The following is a 19,095-nucleotide window of genomic DNA, read 5'->3' as shown; positions in this document are numbered from 1 at the left end:
AGCTCCAGCGACCCGGGTTCAATTCTGGGTACTGCCTGTGTGGAGTTTGCAAGTTCTCCTTGTGTATGCGAGGGTTTCCTCCGGGTGCTCCGGTTTCCTCCCACATGCCAAAGACTTGCAGGTTGATAGGTAAATTGGCCATTAGCAATTGCCCCTAGTATAGGTACATGGTAGGGAAATATAGGGACAGGTGGGGATGTGGTAGGAATATGGAATTAGTGTAGGATTAGTATAAATGGGTGATTGATGGTTGGCACAGACTCGGTGGGCCGAAGGGCCTGTTTCAGTGCTGTATCTCTAAACTAAACTAAACCCAGTATTGAACCCTGCGGAACGCCACTGGAAACAGCCCTCCAGTTGCTAAAACAGCCGTCAACAATTATCCTTTGTTTCCTGCCATTGAGCCAATTTTGTATCCACCTTGCTGCATTTCCCTGGATTCCATGGGATTTTATTTTTTAACCAGTCTGCCATGTGGAACGTTGTCAAAAGCCTTGCTAAAATCAATGCAGACCACATCGCTGCACTACCCTCATCTATCTTCCTTGTTACTTCTTCAAAAATTTGGTCATGTTGGTCAAACAAGATCTTTCCTTAACAAATCCATGCTGACTATCATTGAATAACCTGTGCCTTTCTAAGTGACAGTTTATCCTGTCTCTCAGAATAGATTCCAATAATTTGCCCATGCTTTCATATTTTGATGCAGAACAATGAGAAGGCCCAAAAAGGCTACTCAGTGCAAGGGGCAGCACAGTGGCGCAGTGGTTTGCACCACAGCCTCACAGCTCCAGCGACCCGGGTTCAATTCTGGGTACTGCCTGTGTGGAGTTTGCAAGTTCTCCCTGTGTCTGCGTGGGTTTCCTCCGGGTGCTCCGGTTTCCTCCCACATGCCAAAGACTTGCAGGTTGATAGGTAAATTGGCCATTAGCAATTGCCCCTAGTATAGGTAGGTGGTAGGGAAATATAGGGACAGGTGGGGATGTGGTAGGAATATGGAATTAGTGTAGGATTAGTATAAATGGGTGGTTGATGGTTGGCACAGACTCGGTGGGCCGAAGGGCCTGTTTCAGTGCTGTATCACTAAACTAAACTAACAAAACTAAAAGAGTCTGTAGGGATAAGCCAGGAAGTACAACCTTAGCCACACATGATGTGGCTGTAGGGGAATCCTTTCCTATATAACAGCATCCTTACCGCTTAAGTCCAGACAAACAGGCCCAGATAAAAGCAGAAATCCCATACATGCTGGAAAGCCACCTCATTGAACCTAGTCTGATTGGGCAACCAGACTTTGCATCAACTACGGAAAAGTTAGCGCAGTAACAAAGGCGGAGTCCTACCCAATTCCTCACTTTGAAGACTGTCTTGACAGAGTGGGCAATATCATGATTCTTACTGAGACAGATTTGTTAAAGGGATACTGGCAAGTTCCTTTAACAACCCAAGCTAAAGAAATATCAGCTTTTTTCACACAAGATGATCTTTACCAGTGCCGTGTGATGCCTTTCGGGCTAAAATATGTCCTGGCAACCTTTCAGAGACTATTAAATCAAGTGGAGGCTAGTGTTTCTAACTGTGTAATGTATCTTGATGATGTGCTGGTATACAGTAACACTTGGAAGGAACACTTATAGCAGCTAGAATCTCTGTTTAAAAATTACAAGCAGCTGATTTAGTGGTAAACCTGGCCAAAAGTGAATTCACAAAAGCGAGAGTGACCTACCTCTGACTTATAGTAGGGTAAGGACAAGTGTTGCCAAGAATGGCAAAAATACAACCTTTGGTGGAGTTCCCTACCCCTAAGACTAAACGAGAAATCATGCGGATTTTGGGGATGTGTAGTTTCTACATGAAATTCCAGCACTGTAGATGCTGTACTAACAGATTTTCGACAGAAAATGAAAACCAAGGTAGTGTGCTCAGGGGAGTGCCAGGCATCTTTTGAAAAGCTGAAGGCCATTTTGACGAATGAACCAATGTCGCCTGCTCCAATTTTCACTAAGACTTACAAGGTAGCGATTGATGCTAGTGACCCGGGTGTCAGTGCAGTTTTGTTACAAGATGATGAATGGGGCATAGAAAGACTAGTGGGATACTTTTCAAAAAAATTAAATGAGAATCAAAAAAGGTATTCCACTGTAGAAAAAGAAATGTTAGATCTATTATTGGCTCTTAAACATTTTGAAGTATATGTCCACTTCAGCTACAGAGAAACACTGATATATACTGACTAGCCCATTAAGCTTTGTGGAAAACTTTAAAACCCAGAATACCAGAATATTTTAATGGAGTTTACTGTTGCAACCCTATCACTTAAGGATTGTCCACATTTCAGGACAACATAATGTTATTGCAAATGCTTTGTCACAAATCTAACTTTGTTGAGTTATATGAATTGTCATGGTCCTGTAGTTTTTTCGGAATATGCGGTTTGCCTTTAAGGCTTGCAAGGGATCAGTGTTGCTTTAAGAGCCGGCAAGCCTTAGTAGTTATAGGAAGGTGCATTTTCGTTACCTTAGAAACAGCCATTTGGAGACTGCGATTCAAAGGGTGCATTCTCGATGCCATGGAAACAGCCACTGGGAGTGAGCCTGATGCGATACATTTGTTTCATACAGTCATAGAGTCATAGTCGTACAGCATAGAAACAGGCCCTTTGGCCCACCGCGTCCATGCCGATCATAATGCCTTTCGATACTAATCCCATCTGCCTGCATTAATTCCATATCCCTCTATGCCTTGCTCATTCAAGTACCTGTCCAGATGCCTCTTAAATGTCGCCACTGTTCCTGCCTCCGCCACTTCCTCAGGCAGCTCATTCCAGATATCCAGTATTCTTTGTGTGAAAAATTTACCCCTTTGATCCCCTTTAAACCTCCTCCCTCTCACCTTAAATCTATGCCCTCTAGTTTTAGTCACAATTTTCAGTTTGAACTGGCAGTTGAAGACAGTTTGTCCTAACTGAACACAGACAGAAGACACAGACAGCTATGGTGTCAGCACTGAAAAAGAGCTCTCAATCATTTAAACTGAAGGAAATAGGACTTTTGTCTGTTTAATTATTATCTCTGGAAATTCTGAAAAGTCAAGCCAAGACAGAGTTCTCTGGTAATTTAAATTGAAGAAAGGGAAGTTAGACTGTGACAATCTTTTATCCCTCAAAAAACTCTAAAGTCAGATTGATTCTGTTGCAAGGGTTTGTAAGTCGTTAATTTTTTTTATTCATTCATGTGTTGTGGGCATCACTGGCCAGGCCAGCATTTATTGCCCATCCCTCATTGCCCTTGAGAAGGTAGTGGTGAGCTGCCTTCTTGAACCGCTGCAGTCCATTTTGGGTAGGTATACCCACAGTGCTGTTAGGAAGGGAGTTCCAGGATTTTGACTCCGCGACAATGAAGGAACGGCGATATAGTTCCAAGTCAGGATGGTGTGTGACTTGGAGGGGAACTTGCAGGTGGTGGTGTTCCCATGTATTTGCTGCCCTTGTCCTTCTAGTTGGTAGAGGTCGCAGGTTTGGAAGGTGCTGTCTAAGGAGCCTTGGTGCATTGCTGCAGTGCATCTTGTAGATGGTACACACTGCTGCCACAGTGCGTCGGTGGTGGAGGGAGTGAATGTTTGTAGATGGGGTGCCAATCAAGCGGGCTGCTTTGTCCTGGATGCTGTCGAGCTTCTTGAGTGTTGTTGGAGCTGCTCCCATCCAGGCAAGTGGAGAGTATTCCATCACACTCCTGACTTGTGCCTTGTAGATGGTGGACAGACTTTGGGGAGTCAGGATTCCTAGCCTCTGACCTGCTTTTGTAGCCGTGGTATTTATATGGCTACTCCAGTTCAGTTTCTGGTCAATGGTAGCCCCTAGGATGTTGATAGTGGGGGATTCAGCGACGGTAATGCCGTTGAATGTCAAGGAGAGATGGTTAGATTCTCTCTTGTTGGAGATGGTCATTGCCTGGCAATTGTGTGGCACGAATGTTACTTGCCACTTATCAGCCCAAGTCTGGATATTGTCTCGGTCTTGCTGCATTTCCACACGGACTGCTTCAGTATCTGAGGAGTCACGAATGGCGCTGAACATTGTGCAATCATCAGTGAACATCCCCACTTCTGACCTTATGATTGAAGGAAGGTCATTGATGAAGCAGCTGAAGATGGTTGGGCCTAGGGCACAACCCTGAGGAACTCCTGCAGTGATGGCCTGGAGCTCAGATAACTCCAGTCAGCGGAGGGTTTTTCCCCTGATTCCCATTGACCTCACTCAGTTTTGCTCGGGCTCCTTGATGCCATACTCGGTCAAATGCTGCCTTAATGTCAAGGGCAGTCACTCTCATCTCACCTCTTGAGTTCAGCTCTTTTGTCCATGTTTGAACCAAGGCTGTAGAGGTCAGGAGCTGAGTGGCCCTGGCGGAACCCAAACTGAGCGTCACTGAGCAGGTTATTGTTAAGAAGGGGTGCTTAATGGCCCTGTTGATGACACCTTCCATCACTTTACTGATGTTTGAGAGTAGGCTGATGAGGCGGTAGTTGGCCGGGTTGGACTTGTCCTGCTTTTTGTGTACAGGACATACGTGGGCAATTTTCCACATTGCAGGATAAATGCCAGTGTTGTAGCTGTACTGGAACAGCTTGGCTAGGGGCGTGGCAAGTTCTGGAGCACAGGTCTACAGTACTATTGCTGGAATATTGTCAGGGCCCATAGCTTTTGCAGTATCCAGTGCCTTCAGTCGTTTCTTAATATCACGCGGAGTGAATCGAATTGGCTGAAGTCTGGCATCTGTGATGCTGGGGACTTCAGGAGGAGGCCGAGATGGATCATCAACTTGGCACTTCTGGCTGGACATTGTTGCAAATGCTTTTGCCTTAACTTTCGCACTGATGTGCTGGGCTTCCCCATCATCGATGATGGGGATATTTGTGGAGCCACCTCTTCCAGTTAGTTGTTTAATTGTCCACCACCATTCACGGCTGGATGTGGCAGGACTGCAGAGCTTAGATCTGATCCATTGGTTATGGGATCGCTTAGCTTTATCGCATGCTGCTTACGTTGTTTGGCACGCATATAGTCCTGTGTTGTAGCTTCACCAGGTTGACACCTCATTTTGAGGTATGCCTGGTGCTGCTCATGGCATGTCCTCCTGCACTCTTCATTGAACCAGGGTTGGTCTCCTGGCTTGATAGTAATGGTAGAGTGGGGGATATGCCGGGCCATGAGGTTACAAATTGTGGTTGAGTACAATTCTGCTGCTGCTGATGTATTACAGCACCTCATGGATGCCCAGTTTTGCATTGCTAGATCTGTTCGAAATCTATCCCATTTAGCACGGTGATAGTGCCACACAACACGATGGACGGTATCCTCAATGTGAAGGCGGGACTTCGTCTCCACAAGGACTGTGCGGAGGTCACTCCTACCAATACAGTCATGGACAGAAGCATCTGCAGCAGGCAGATTGGTGAGGACGAGGTCAAGGATGTTTTTCCCTCGTGTTGGTTCCCCCACCACCTGCCGCAGACCCAGTCTAGCAGCTATGTCCTTTAGGACTTGGCCAGCTCGCACAGTAGTGGTGCTACCGAGCCACTCTTGGTGATGGACATTGAAGTCCCCCATCCAGAGTCCATTTTGTGCTCATGCCACCCTCAGTGCTTCCTCCAAGTGGTGTTCAACATAGTGGAGTACTGAGTCATCAGCTGAGGGAGGGCGGTCGGCGGTAATCAGTAGGAGGTTACCTTGCCCATGTTTGACCTGATGCCATGAGACTTCATGGGGTCCGGAGTCGATGTTGAGGACTCCCAGGGCAACTCCCTCCTACTGTATACCACTGTGCCACCACCTCTGATGTGTCTGTCCTGCCGGTGGGACAGGACATACCCGGGGATGGTGATGGCAGTGTCAGGTCCATTGTCTGTAAGGTATGATTCCGTGAGTATGACTATGTCAGGCTATTGCTTGACTAGTCTGTGGGACAGCTCTCCCAACTTTGGTACAAGCCCCCAGATGTTAGTAAGGAGGACTTTGCAGGGTCGACAGGGCTGCGTTTGCCGTTGTCGTTTCCGGTGCTTAAGTCGATGCCGGGTGGTTCGTCCGGTTTCATTCCTTTTTATTGACTTTGTAGCGGTTGAAATTGTTGAATATACAAATTGTTGAAATTCGCTGGACTTCGAACAACATTCTGCAAGGACTTCGAACAACATTGGACTGTAAATTTGCAAGGACTCTAATTTTTCTATTTTTAAATGTTCATAGTGTTTAAGAATTTAGTTCTTTTAATTAAAGAGTTATTTTGTTGATTTAAGACACCTGGTTTGGTTCGCGTCATTCGGGGGTTAATAGACAGTACATTTTGGCTGGGTCTTTCTTTAATTTGGAAAGTTTTAAATGATCTGTCAGCCGATCTGCGGAATAACGGGATTGAATTAGCATTGCGTTGGTCCCACCGCAATCAGAATTGTATATTTTGATTGGGGGCTTTGACAGGAGCGGTTGGTCGTAACAGTTGATATACAAAGCAAAATTATTTATTACAAGTATAGAGTGAATGGGGGACATGAGTGTGGAAAATGTCTTTTAAAACGTTTTCAACGTCTGTTTTTATTACATTGTAATGAAATGCATTCAAAAATGGTGTTTCATTTTGCCAAGGGCAGAGTTGTCACGGATTTTCCATTTTTGTGTTAAAACTTAGTAATCTATGTTCTTAAAAACTAAAAAAAAAAGGATTTCATGGACAGTGAAACATCTTGAGGTAGCTAAACTTTATGGATGCTTTAAAAAAAAACAAAGTCAACAAGAGGTTCCTGGTTTTGACCAGTAAACAAATACTGGAAACCAGGTGATTTCAAGTCAACCACAGGGGGTTTTGACCTAAGAACTACCCTTTGTGTGACAAGAGAGAATTTATGACTTAGCATGAGACTTTCTTGGAAAAACTGGTTTCATTTTGAACTGTTAAAAAGCCAGTGGGTTTGGACTGAAGCAAGCAGTTGGAATCTGCATATGGACAAGCCAGGAGATCAGAAGAAAAGCCAGATAACAATTACCTCTCTTTGAAGAATCCTTGCTCTTGAAAAGCAAAAGCTTGTATGAAGTGGTACTGTTGCCTCCTGCATTTATTTGAAGAAACCCTGAATATTTGCAGAACACTTGCATCTTTAAAAAGGACATTTGCATCTTATGTATATGAGAGAACTGACTTGTTGCTGATATCTGATGGAACAATTATGTGAAGCTTCTGCAGTTGAATTTCTTTCAACACCTACCCAAAACATCAAACTTGCCTGGAAAGAATCTGAGTGGCATCCAACTATTCGACTTGGGGACACCTCACCAAACCAAAAGACTTCCATCTCTTCACCTCAGTATGTGTTTTTTTAATTCCTTTGCAACAGCTGTAAACAAAAAACCCTTTTTTATTCCGGTTAACCAGTTTTTGGATATGTGTGAGAGTGCATGAGAGCTAAGATAATAATATGGGGCTTTAATATTTTGATTCACGTATATATTTACTTCATTACTGGTTAAGACTTGGTTTTATAATAAACGGATAATTTTGTTGCTTTTTAAAAACCTGGTTGGTGTGCTTTATTCTGGGGACAAATAGAGTATCTAATTGGCTGTTTCGTAAATGGGAAAATGTATTAATATATTGTGACCTGTGGAGACATGGGACTGAATTAACAGTATGCTCCTCCCACCTTGGTCATAACAATAGGGACATATACTTGGGATTAAGGTAGGAGCTGAAACATCATAAACAAACTTGAAAAAATATAGGGACTTTAAAAATATGTGTTTTTTAAATCATAATAGAGAAATTAGACATGCTACAAATATAAAATTTGTTTTCCAGGGATGGTAAAGCTTCTCAGCAGTAATTCTGAACTTTTGCCATTAAAAACCCCGTTGCATCTCATTCAACTAGTAACTTTTTCAAGGTTTTTTTTACAGCAATAGCAATATCATAAAAGGACAGTTTTTTTTTTGCCAGTTTCGGTTTTTTAAACTTAATTGCAGTCTTCAACAGCACACCCAGAGGGGAAGCAAAGAATCATTGACAGCAACCTCTGGATTATCGCATTTAACTGAACAAGCGCAGACTCCGGAAGTTGCTTCAGTTTCATCTCCAGACGGTGACTTCACTCTCAGTAATACTGCAAAAATATGGGTCATTATTAAATCTCTTTCCACCACCTTTTCACACAGTACAATCCAAATCATAACAACTTGATACATGAAAAGGTTTCTTCCCATGACCCTCTGGTTCTTTTCCAATTACCCTCAATCTGTGTCCTTTAGTTATCAACCCTTCTACCAATGGAAACAGTTTCTCCTTACTTTCTCTTACAAGAAGTTTTCGAACGTGATTTTGAACACCTGTATCAAATCTTCCCTTAATCTTCTCTGTTGTTACAAGAACAATCCCAGCTTCTCTAGTCTCTCCGCATAATTGAAATCCTACTTCCCTGCTATATTTCTAGCTAATTTTCTTTGCATCCTCTCCAAGGCTTTGATATCCTTTCAAAAGTGTGGTGACCAGAGTTGGCAACAATATTCCTACTGGGACTTGACCAGTGCTTTATAACAATTCAGCAAAGCTTCCTTGCTTTGGTACCTTTTGCCACTATTTATAATGTCATACACCTTTTCAAGAGCTTTCATGCTCGTCCTGTCACTTTCAAAGATTTGTGTATGTACGCCCCTGGATCCTTCTGTTCCTGCATTTAAAATTGTACCATTTTGTTTAGATTGCCTCTCCTCATAATTTATACCAAGATGAACGTTTCACACTTTTCTGTGTTAAATTTTCTAACATCTGTCTCTCCATTTCATCTCTGTCCTCCTAAAGTTAGTTATTATCCTCTTTACTGTTTGCTACATTTCTGAGTTTCATGTCATCTGCAAATTTTGAAGTTACACCCTGTATATCGAAGTTCAAGTCATTAATCGTTTGTCACTCATTCAAGGGATGTGGGCATTGGAGGTAGAGTTAGCATTTATTGACAATCCCTAATTGCCCTTGGGAAGATTGGCGATGAGCTGCCTTTTTGAACTGTTGAAGTCCTCGTGGTGAAGGTGAAGGTGAATCCAAGAGTGCTTTTAGGTAGGGAGTTCCAGGATTTTGATCCAGTGACGATGAAGAAACAGCAAATCAGGATGTGGTGTGACTTGGAGGGTAACTTTGAGGTAGTGGTGTTCCCATACTCCTGCTGCCCTTGTCCTTCCAGGCAGTAGAGTTCACGGATTTGGGACGAGCGTTCGAAGAAGCCCTGACAAGATGCTCGCCACAGAATATCCAGCTTCTGACCTGCTCTTGTAGCCAAAGTTTCTGGTGAATGGTGACCCTCAGGATTTCGATGGGGGAGAAAACAGTGATAGCATATATCAAAAAGAGCAGTGGTCATAATACCGATATCTGGGAACATCACTCTATACTTCCTTCCAGTCTGAATAACAGGATGCTTCCATGTCCCAGAAAACCACATGTACAGAAGTGTCATCAGCTGGAGGAGCTTGAGCTCTGGGTTTTGTAGCTTATGCAACAGCTGACATCATTGTAGTCCATCCGCAAAGATGAGTGATTTGAGGATAGCACATGTCAGGAGATGGTCACCCCACAGCTTAGGAGACTTCAGACAGAGAGGGACTGGGTCACTGCCAGACAGACAAAAAAGAGTGGACAGGTAGTTCAGTAGGTCTCTGAGACTATCTTGCTCTCTAACCAATATTCAGTTCCGGATACTGATGGGGAGAGGGTTCCTTTGGGGAGTGCAGCCACAGTCACAACCATGGCACCAATGGTGGCTATGCTGTACAGGGAGGAGAGAAGAAAGGTCAAGAGTGAGTTCCAGACCATCACCATCCTCTGGTTGAAAAAGTTTTTCCTCATCTCCCCTCTAATTTTTCTACCAATCACTTTAAATCTGTGCCCCCTTGTCACTGACCTCTCTGCTAAGATGAACAGCTCCTTCACCGCCACTCTATACAGGCCCCTCAAAATTTTGTACATTTCAATCAGATCTCCCCTCAGCCTTCTCTGTTCCAAGGAGAACCCCAGTCTATCCAATCTTTCCTCATAGCTGCATTTTTCCAGTCCTGGCAACATCCTTGCAAATCTCCTCTCTACCCTCTCTAGTGCAATTACATCCTTTCTGTAATGAGGTGACCAGAACTGCACACAGTAATCAAGTTGTGGCCTAACCAATGAGTTACACAGTTCCAGCATAACCTCCCTGCTCTTATATTCTATACTTCAGCTAATAAGGGAAAGGATTCCATATGCCTCCTTAACCACCTCATCGACCTGTCCTGCTACCTTCAGGGATCTGTGGACATTCACTCCAAGGTCCCTTACTTCCTCTACACGTCTCAGTATTTTCCCATTAATCGTGTATTCCTTTGCCTTGTTTAACCTCCCCAATGCATCACCTCACACTTCTCCAAGTTGAATTCAATTTGCCACTTTTCTGCCCATCTGACCAGACCATCACTATCTTCCTGCAGCCTACAGCTACCCTCCTTGCTATCTAACACACAGCCAATCATTGTGTCATCCGCAAATTTCTTGATCATGCCCCCTGCATTTATGTCCAAATCGGTAATATATACCACAAAATGCAGGGCACTCAGGCCTGAGTTCTGTGGAATGCCACTGGAAACACCCCTCCAGTCGCTAAAACAGCTGCCAACAATTACCCTTAGTTTCCTGCCACTGAGCCAATTTTGTATCCACCTTGCTACCTTTCCCTGGATCCCATGGGATTTTATTTTTTTAATCAGTCTGCCACATGGGACCTTGTCAAAATCCTTGCTAAAATCCATGTAAACCACATCAACTGCACTACCCTCATCTATCTTCCTTGTTACTTCTTCAAAAAATTTGATCAAGTTGGTCAAACAAGAACTTCCCTGAACAAATCCATGCTGACTATCATTGATTAACCTGTGCCTTTCTAAGTAACAGTTTATCCTGTCTCTGAGGTTAGACTGACTAGCCGAAAATTATTTGGTCTTATCCTTGGCTCCCTTTTTAAACAGAGGTACAACATTAGCAATTCTCCAATTCTCTGGCACCACACCTACATCCAGTGAGGACTGGAAAATGTTGGTCAGACCCTCGGCTATTTTCTCTCTTGCTTCTTTTAACAGCCGAGGATACATTTCATCTGGCTCTGGTGGTTTATCAGCTTTCAAGGATGCTAATCCCATTAATACTTCCTCTCTCCCTCTGTTTATCACATCCAATACTTCACAATCTTCCTCCTTAACTACAATATCTGCATCGTCCCCCTCTTTTGTGAAGACAGACACAGAGTATTCATTAAGAACCATACCAATATCTTCCGCTCCTACACATAGGTTACCTTTTTGGTTTTTTATTGGCCCTATTGTCTCCTTGGTAATACTCTTACTCTTAGTGCATTGATAAAACATAGAAACATAGAAAATAGGAGCAGGAGTAGGCCATTTGGCCCTTCAAGCCCGCTCTGCCATTCATTAAGATCATGGCTGATCATCCAACGCAGTAACCTGTTCCCGCTTTCGCCCCATGCCCTTTGATCCCTTTAAACCCAACAGCTATATCTAACTCCTTCTTGAAAACATACAGGGCAACTGCTTTCTGTGGTAGCAAATTCCACAGGCTTACCACTCTCTGGGTGAAGAAATTTCTCCTCATCTCAGTCCTGAAAGGTTTGCCCTCGTATCCTTAGACTATGACCCCTGGTTTTGGACTCCCCCACCATCGGGAACATCCTTCCTGCATCTACCCTGTCAAGTCCTGTTAGAATTTTATAGGTTTCTATGAGATCCCCCTCACTCATCTGAATTCCAGCGAATATAATCCTAACCGACTCAATCTCTCCTCATACTTCAGTCCCGCCATCCCAGGAATTAGTCTGGTCAACCTTCACTGCACTCCCTCTATAGCAAGAACATCCTTCCTCAGTTAAGGAAATCAAAACTGCACACAATATTCCAGGTGTAGCCTCACCAAGGCCCTGTATAATTGCAGCAAAACATCCCTGCTCCTGTACTCGAATCCTCTCGCTATGAAGGCCAACATACCATTTGCCTTTTTTACTGCCTATTGGACCTGCATGCTTACCTTCAGCGACTGGTGTACGAGAACACCCAGGTCTCGTTGCATATTCCCCCCTCTCAGTTTATAGCTGTTCAGATAATAATCTGCCTTCCTATTTTTGCGACCAAAATTTATCCACATTTATCCACATTACACTGCATCTGCCATGCATTAGCCCACTCACTCAACTTGTCCAAATCACCCTGAACACTGCCTCCTCCTCACAACTGACCCTCCCACCCAGTTTTGTGCCATCTGCAAATTTGGAGATATTACATTTAGTTCCCTCATCTAAATCATTCACATATAATGTGAATAGCTGGGGTCCGAGCACCGATCCCTGCGGTACCCCACTAGTCACTGCCTGCCATTCGGAAAAAGACCCATTTAACCCTACTCTTTGTTTCCTGTCTGCCAACCAATTTTCCATCCATCGCAATACATTACCCACAATCCCATGCGCTTTAATTTTACACGCTAACCTCTTATGTGGGACTTTGTCAAAAGCCTTCTGAAAGTCCAAATAAACCACATCCACTGGCTCCCCCTCATCAACTCTACTCATTACATCCTCAAAGAATTCGAGTAGATTTGTCAAGCATGATTTCCCTTTCGTAAATCCATGCTGACTCTGTCCAATTCTACTACCACTGTTCTCCAAGTGCCCTACTATAAAATCTTTGATAATGGACTCTAGAATTTTCCCCACTACCAATGTCAGGCTGACTGGTCTATAATTCCCTGCTTTCTCTCTACCTCCCTTTTTAAATAGTGGGGTTACATTAGCTACCCTCCAATCTGTAGGAACTGTTCCAGAGTCTATAGAATCTTGGAAGCTGACCACCAATGCATCCACTATTTCTGGGGTCATTCTCTTAAGTACTCTGGGATGCATACCATCAGGCCCTGGGGATTTATCGGCCTTCAATCCCATCAATTTCCCTAACACCAATACTCTACTAATACTGATTTCCTTCAGTTCTTCTCTCTCTCGAAGCCCTGTGTTCCCCAACATTTCTGGTATGATATTTGTGTCCTCCATTGTGAAGACAGAACCAAAGTATGCATTTAGTTGGTCAGCCATTTCTTTGTTCCCCATAATAAGTTCCCTTGTTTCTGAACGCCATTTGTCTTCACTAATCTTTTTTACTTCACATACCTATAGAAACTTTTACCTTCAGTTTTTATGTTTCCCGCAAGCTTGCTCTCATACTCCGTTTTCCCCTTTGTAATCAATCCCTTGGTCCTCCTTGCCGGAATTCTAATCTGTTCCCAATCCTTAGGTCTGTTGTTTTTCTGGCGAATTTATATGCCTCTTTCTTGGATCTAATGCTATCTCTAATTTCCCTTGTAAGCCATGGTTTAGCAACCTTTCCCATTTTACTTTTGCGCCAGACAGAAATAAACAATTGTTGCAGTTCATCCATGCACACTCTGAATATTTTCCATTGCCTTTCCACCGTCGTCCCTATAAGTAACATTTCCCAATCCGTCATAGCCAACTTGAGCCTCATACCTTCGTAGTTTCCTTTACTAAGATTCATGACCCTTGTTTCAGAATCAACCATGTCACTCTCCATCTGGATGAAGAATTCTATCATATTTTGGCCGCTCATCCACAAGGGGTCTCACACCACTAGATTGTCAATTATTCCTCTCTCATACACAATACCCAGTCTAGGATGGCCTGTTCTCTAGTTGGTTCCTCAACGTATTGGTCCAGAAAACCATCCCGTATACACTCCAAGAATTCCTCCTCTACGGTATTGTGACTAACTTGATTTGCCCAATCTATATGCAGATGAATGTCACCCGTAATTACAGATGTTCCTTTATTGCATGCATCTCTAATTTCCTGTTTAATGCCATTCCCAACATCACCTCTACAGTTTGGGGATCTATATACAACCCCCACTAACATTTTTTGCCCCTTAGTGTTTCTCAGCTCTACCCATATAGATTCCTCATCATCAGAGCTAATATCTTTCTTCACTATTGCATTAATTTACTCTTTAACCAGCAATGCAACTCCACTGCCTTTTGATTTTTGTCTGTCCTTCCTAAATAGTGAATACCACTGGATGTTCATTTCCCATCCTTGGTCACCTTGCAGCCATGTCTCTGTAACCCAGACAATATCATACCCATTTACATCTATTTGCGCAATTAATTCATTCACTTTTCTTAATGCTCCATGCATTAAGCCACAAAACCTTAAGGCTTGTCTTTTTAACATGACTTAGCCCCTTCCCACTATTTTTCACTGTGGCCCTGTTTGATTCTGGCCGTTGATTTCTCTGCCTATCACTTTTCTTATTCCCCTTACTGTCTTTTGTTCTTGTCTTTGATTCCCCTCCTCTGACTCCTTGCAAAGGTTCCCATCTCCCTGCCATTTTAGTTTAAACCTTCCCCAACCACTCTAGCAAATACTCCCCCTTGGACATCAGACCCCGGTCCTGCCCAGATGTAACCCATCCAGTTGCACTGATCTCACCTCCCCCAGATCCGGTCCCTCCCCCTCACACCACCTCTTCAGCCATGTATTCATCCAATATATCCTGCTATTTCTACTCTGACTAGCACGTGGTACTGGTAGTAATCCTGAGATCACTACCTTTGAGTTCCTGCTTTTCAACTTACTTCCTAGCTCCCTATATTCTGCGTTTAGGACCACATCCTTTTTTTTTTACCTATGTCGTTTGTACCAATGTGTACCACGACCATTGGTTGTTCACCCTCCCCCTTCAGAATGTCCTGTAACCGCTCTGAGACATCCTTGACCCAAGCGCCAGGGAGGCAACATACCATCCTGGAGTCTCTTTTGCAGCCACAGAAATGCTGATCTATTCTCCTTACAATTGAATCCCCTATAACTATTGCATTCCCACACTTTTTACTCCTCCCCTGTTCAGCAGAGCCAACCGTGGTGCAACGAATTGGGCTGTTGCTGCTTTCTCCTGAGAGGCCATTCCCCCCAACAGTATCCAAAGCAATCTATCTGTTTTGCAGGGGAATAGCCACAGGAGATTCCTGCACTGCCTGCCTAGTCCTCTAGCTCTGCCTGGTAGTGACTCATTCCCTTCCTGCCTGTGGGGTCTGAGCCTGCGGTGTGACCACCTCTCTATACATGCTATCCACGATACTCTCCGCCTCGTGGATGCTCCACAGCGTCCCCAGCTGCCACTCTAGCTCTGAAACCCAGGCTTCCAGGAGCTGCAGCTGGAGACACTTCCTGCACACATGCTGGTCCCAGGCACTGGAATTGTTCCTGGCTTCCCACATAGAACACGAAGAGCACACCACGGCTTTGAGCTCTCCTGCCATGCCTTAACCCTTTAAATTAAAGCTTTTTGAAGATCTTAATATCAAATAATATCTATTATTCTAGGGCCCTTCTTCCCTGGTCCTCGTTACTACAGATCTCCCTAAAAAACACTACTTACTATGTATGAAAATAAACTGTAAACCATTCTTACCTTGGATACTTACCCAGCTATTTAGAGCTATTCCCTAACAGCAGTGACTCACCAACCAATCACCTTGCAGCTTTCCTGTGACATTACTGTTGACTTTTTTTTTCAAAACTTCGGCGCGCTTGAAGAGGTCCGACTGCTCTCTGCTCCTGAAGGCCCTGAGCCTCGCGCTGGATTTATCCGCTCCCGGTTCTGGTCATTTGCACACAGGTCCATCTTTGGGTTCACCTTGATTTTGCTTGCCAATATTCTTTCATGCCCTCTCTTTGCTTTCCAAATTTCCTTTTTGATTTTACCCTCCACTTTCTATGCTCCTCTCAGCTTTCTCTAGTATTGAGTTCTTGGTGTTGGACATAAGCTTTCCTTTTCTGCTTTTTCTTACCCTGTAGGCTCCTTGACATCCATGGGGCTCTAGATTTGGCCGCCTCACCCTTTTTCTTTGTGGGAACATGCTTACCCTGAACCCTTTGAATCTCCCCTTTGAATGCCTCCCACTGTTCTGACACTGATTTACCTTCAAGTAACTGTTTCCAGTCCACTTTCGGTAAATCACTCCTCAGTTTAGTAAAATTGGCCTTGCCCTAATTGAGAACTCTAACCCCTGTTCTATCTCTCCTTTTCCATAATTATGTTAAAACTGACTGAATTATGATCACTACCACCAAAATTGTCTCCCACTGTCACTCCTTCCACCTCCCCCTCTTCATTTCCTAAAACTAAATCTAAAACTTCACCCTCTCTTGTTGGACTTGCTACATGCTGGGCAAAAAAGTTCTCCTGAATGCAGCTCAAGAATTCTGCACCCTCAATTCCTTTCACACTAAAACTATCCCAGTTAATATTGGGGTAATTAAAATCCCCTACTGTTACTGCCCTTGTTGTTCTTGCACTTCTCAGAGATTTGACTACAGAGCTGCTCTTCTTTCTCCCTCTGACTGTTTGGGGGTTTATAGTACACTCCCAGCAGTGTGATTGCCCCTTTTTTGTTCCTTAGCATATGGCCTCATTTGATGTACCTTCCAACATATCATCCCTCCTCACAGCTGTAATAGTTTCCTTTACAAAAACTGCCGCTCCCAAAATTCCCTATAGCCCCCTGTGCAACTGAGCCACCCTTGGTGCCATGGACTTGGCTCTGGCTGCACTCCTCAGGTGAAGCATCACTTCCCTCAGTATTCAGAACTGAATATGTCTGGACAATGAGTTGCACTCAGGGGTCTCCTGAATTACCTGCCTGATTCTTTTCGACTGTCTGGTGGTCACCCATTCCCTCTCTCCCTCTCTTAAGCTCTGGGGTGACCACATCTATAAACGTACTTTCCACGTAGCTCTCATCCTCATGAATGCACCACAGTGTCACCAGCTGCCGCTCAAGGTCCAAAACCCAGAGCTCAGGCTGCTTCAATTGACGACATTTCCTACACAAATGGTTCTCCACAATACGGGAAGCATCCTGGAGCTCCCACAAACCACAGGAGGTGCACTCTCGAGATTAAAGCAACCCTGACATTCCTTTATCTATTAGTTGACCCTTTGCTGCTGCTAAAGAAACCTTACTAATACTACAACAGCTTCGAATTATTCATAAAACCTGACTCGTACTGATAAATCACTACTGATAGTTCACTAGTTAAAATAAACCTTACTCAAAGAAAATGCCAGCTACTCAATTCAATTCAGGAATTCAAGTTAGGGGAGCATACAAGTGTTTCTGTGGTAGCAGACATGATTCCAGGATGGCATCTACAAACGTTCACTCCCTTTACCACCGACGCACAGTGGCAGCAGTGTGTACCATCTACAAGATGCACTGCAGCAATGCACCAAAGCTCCTTAGACAGCACCTTCCAAACCCGCGACCTGTAACAACTAGAAGGACAAGGGCAGCAAATGCATGGGAACACCACCACCTGCAAGTTCCCCTCCAAGTCACACACTATCCTGACTTGGAACTATATCGCCGTTCCTTCATTGTCGCAGGGTCAAAATCCTGGAACTCCCTTCCTAACAGCACTGTGGGTGTACCTACCCCACATGGACTGCAGCGGTTCAAGAAGGCAGCTCACCACCACCTTCTCAAGGGCAATTCGGGATGGGCAATAAATGCTGGCCTGGCAGCGATGCCCACATCCCATGAGTGAATAAAAAAAAATGTTGCCTCTCTGGTGCCAGGATCAAATATATCACGAGCAGCTGCAGAACATTCTGGAGTGGGGGAGGGTGAACAGCCAGAGGTCATGGTCCATAATCAGTACCAATGACATATGTACAAAAAGAGTTGCGGTCCTACAGGCAGATTTTATGGAGTTAGAAAAGAGATTCAGAAGCAGGTCTCCAAAGATAGTAATCTCAGGATTACTCCTGGTGACATGCGGCAGTGAGTATAGAAATAGGAGGATAAAGCAGATGAATGCACGGCTGGAGAGGTGGTGCAGGAGGGAGAGCTCGAGATTCTTGGAGTATTGGGACCGGTTCAGGGAAAGGTGGGATCCTCATGGGCTGGTTGCGAGTGCTATTGGGGAGGGTTTAAACCTGCTAGGCAGTGGGATGGGAAATTGAGCATAGATTCAGAAGGGAGAAAAGCAGAGCTTGAAATGGAAGGCAGCAAGAGAGTTTGGAAGGCAAAAAAAAGTTGCAAATTAGTAGTCCAGTTGTGCTTAATGGTACATACTTATGTGCAAGGAATATAGTGAATAAGGCAGATGAACTGACGGCACAGATTGATACTTGGAAGCATGATTTGTATCTATTACTGAAACATAGCTTAGAGAAGGGCAGGAATGGCAGTTTAACATTCCTGCTGACAGAGTTTTCAGACAAGATAGAGAGGAGGATTTAAAAAAAGAGGTGGGTTGGCGATATTGATTAAAGAAACAATTCTTCTTTGGCCTCCTTGTCTCGAGAGACAATGGGTAAGCGCCTGGAGGTGGTCAGTGGTTTGTGGAGCAGCGCCTGGAGTGGCTATAAAGGCCAATTCTAGAGTGACAGACTCTTCCACAGGTGCTGCAGATAAAATTGGTTGTCAGGGCTGTTACGCAGATGGCTCTCCCCTTGCGCTTCTGTCTTTTTTCCTGCCAACTGCTAAGTCTCTTCAACTCGCCACACTTTAGCCCCGCCTTTATGGCTGCCCGCCATAACTGGCAACTGACTCCCACGACTTGTGATCAATGTCACAGGACTTCATGTCGCGTTTGCAGACGTCTTTACAGCGGAGACATGGACGGCCGGTGGGACTGATACAAGTGGCGAGCTTGCTGTACAACGTGTCCTTGGGGATCCTGCCATCTTCCATGCAGCTCACATGGCCAAGCCATCTCAAGTGCCGTTGGCTCAGTAGGGTGTTATAAGCTGGGGATGTTGGCCGCCTCGAGGACTTCTATGTTGGAGATACGGTCCTGCCACCTGATGCCAAGGATTCTCCGGAGGCAGCGAAGATGGAATGAATTGAGACGTCGCTCTTGGCTGACATACGTTGTCCAGGCCTCGCTGCCGTACAGCAAGGTACTGAGGACACAGGCTTGATACAGTCGGACTTTTGTGTTCCGTGT

This window comes from Heterodontus francisci, chromosome 1 (assembly GCF_036365525.1).
Source record: "Heterodontus francisci isolate sHetFra1 chromosome 1, sHetFra1.hap1, whole genome shotgun sequence".
NCBI lineage: Eukaryota > Metazoa > Chordata > Chondrichthyes > Heterodontiformes > Heterodontidae > Heterodontus > Heterodontus francisci.
Note: the sequence above shows the minus strand (reverse complement) of the source record.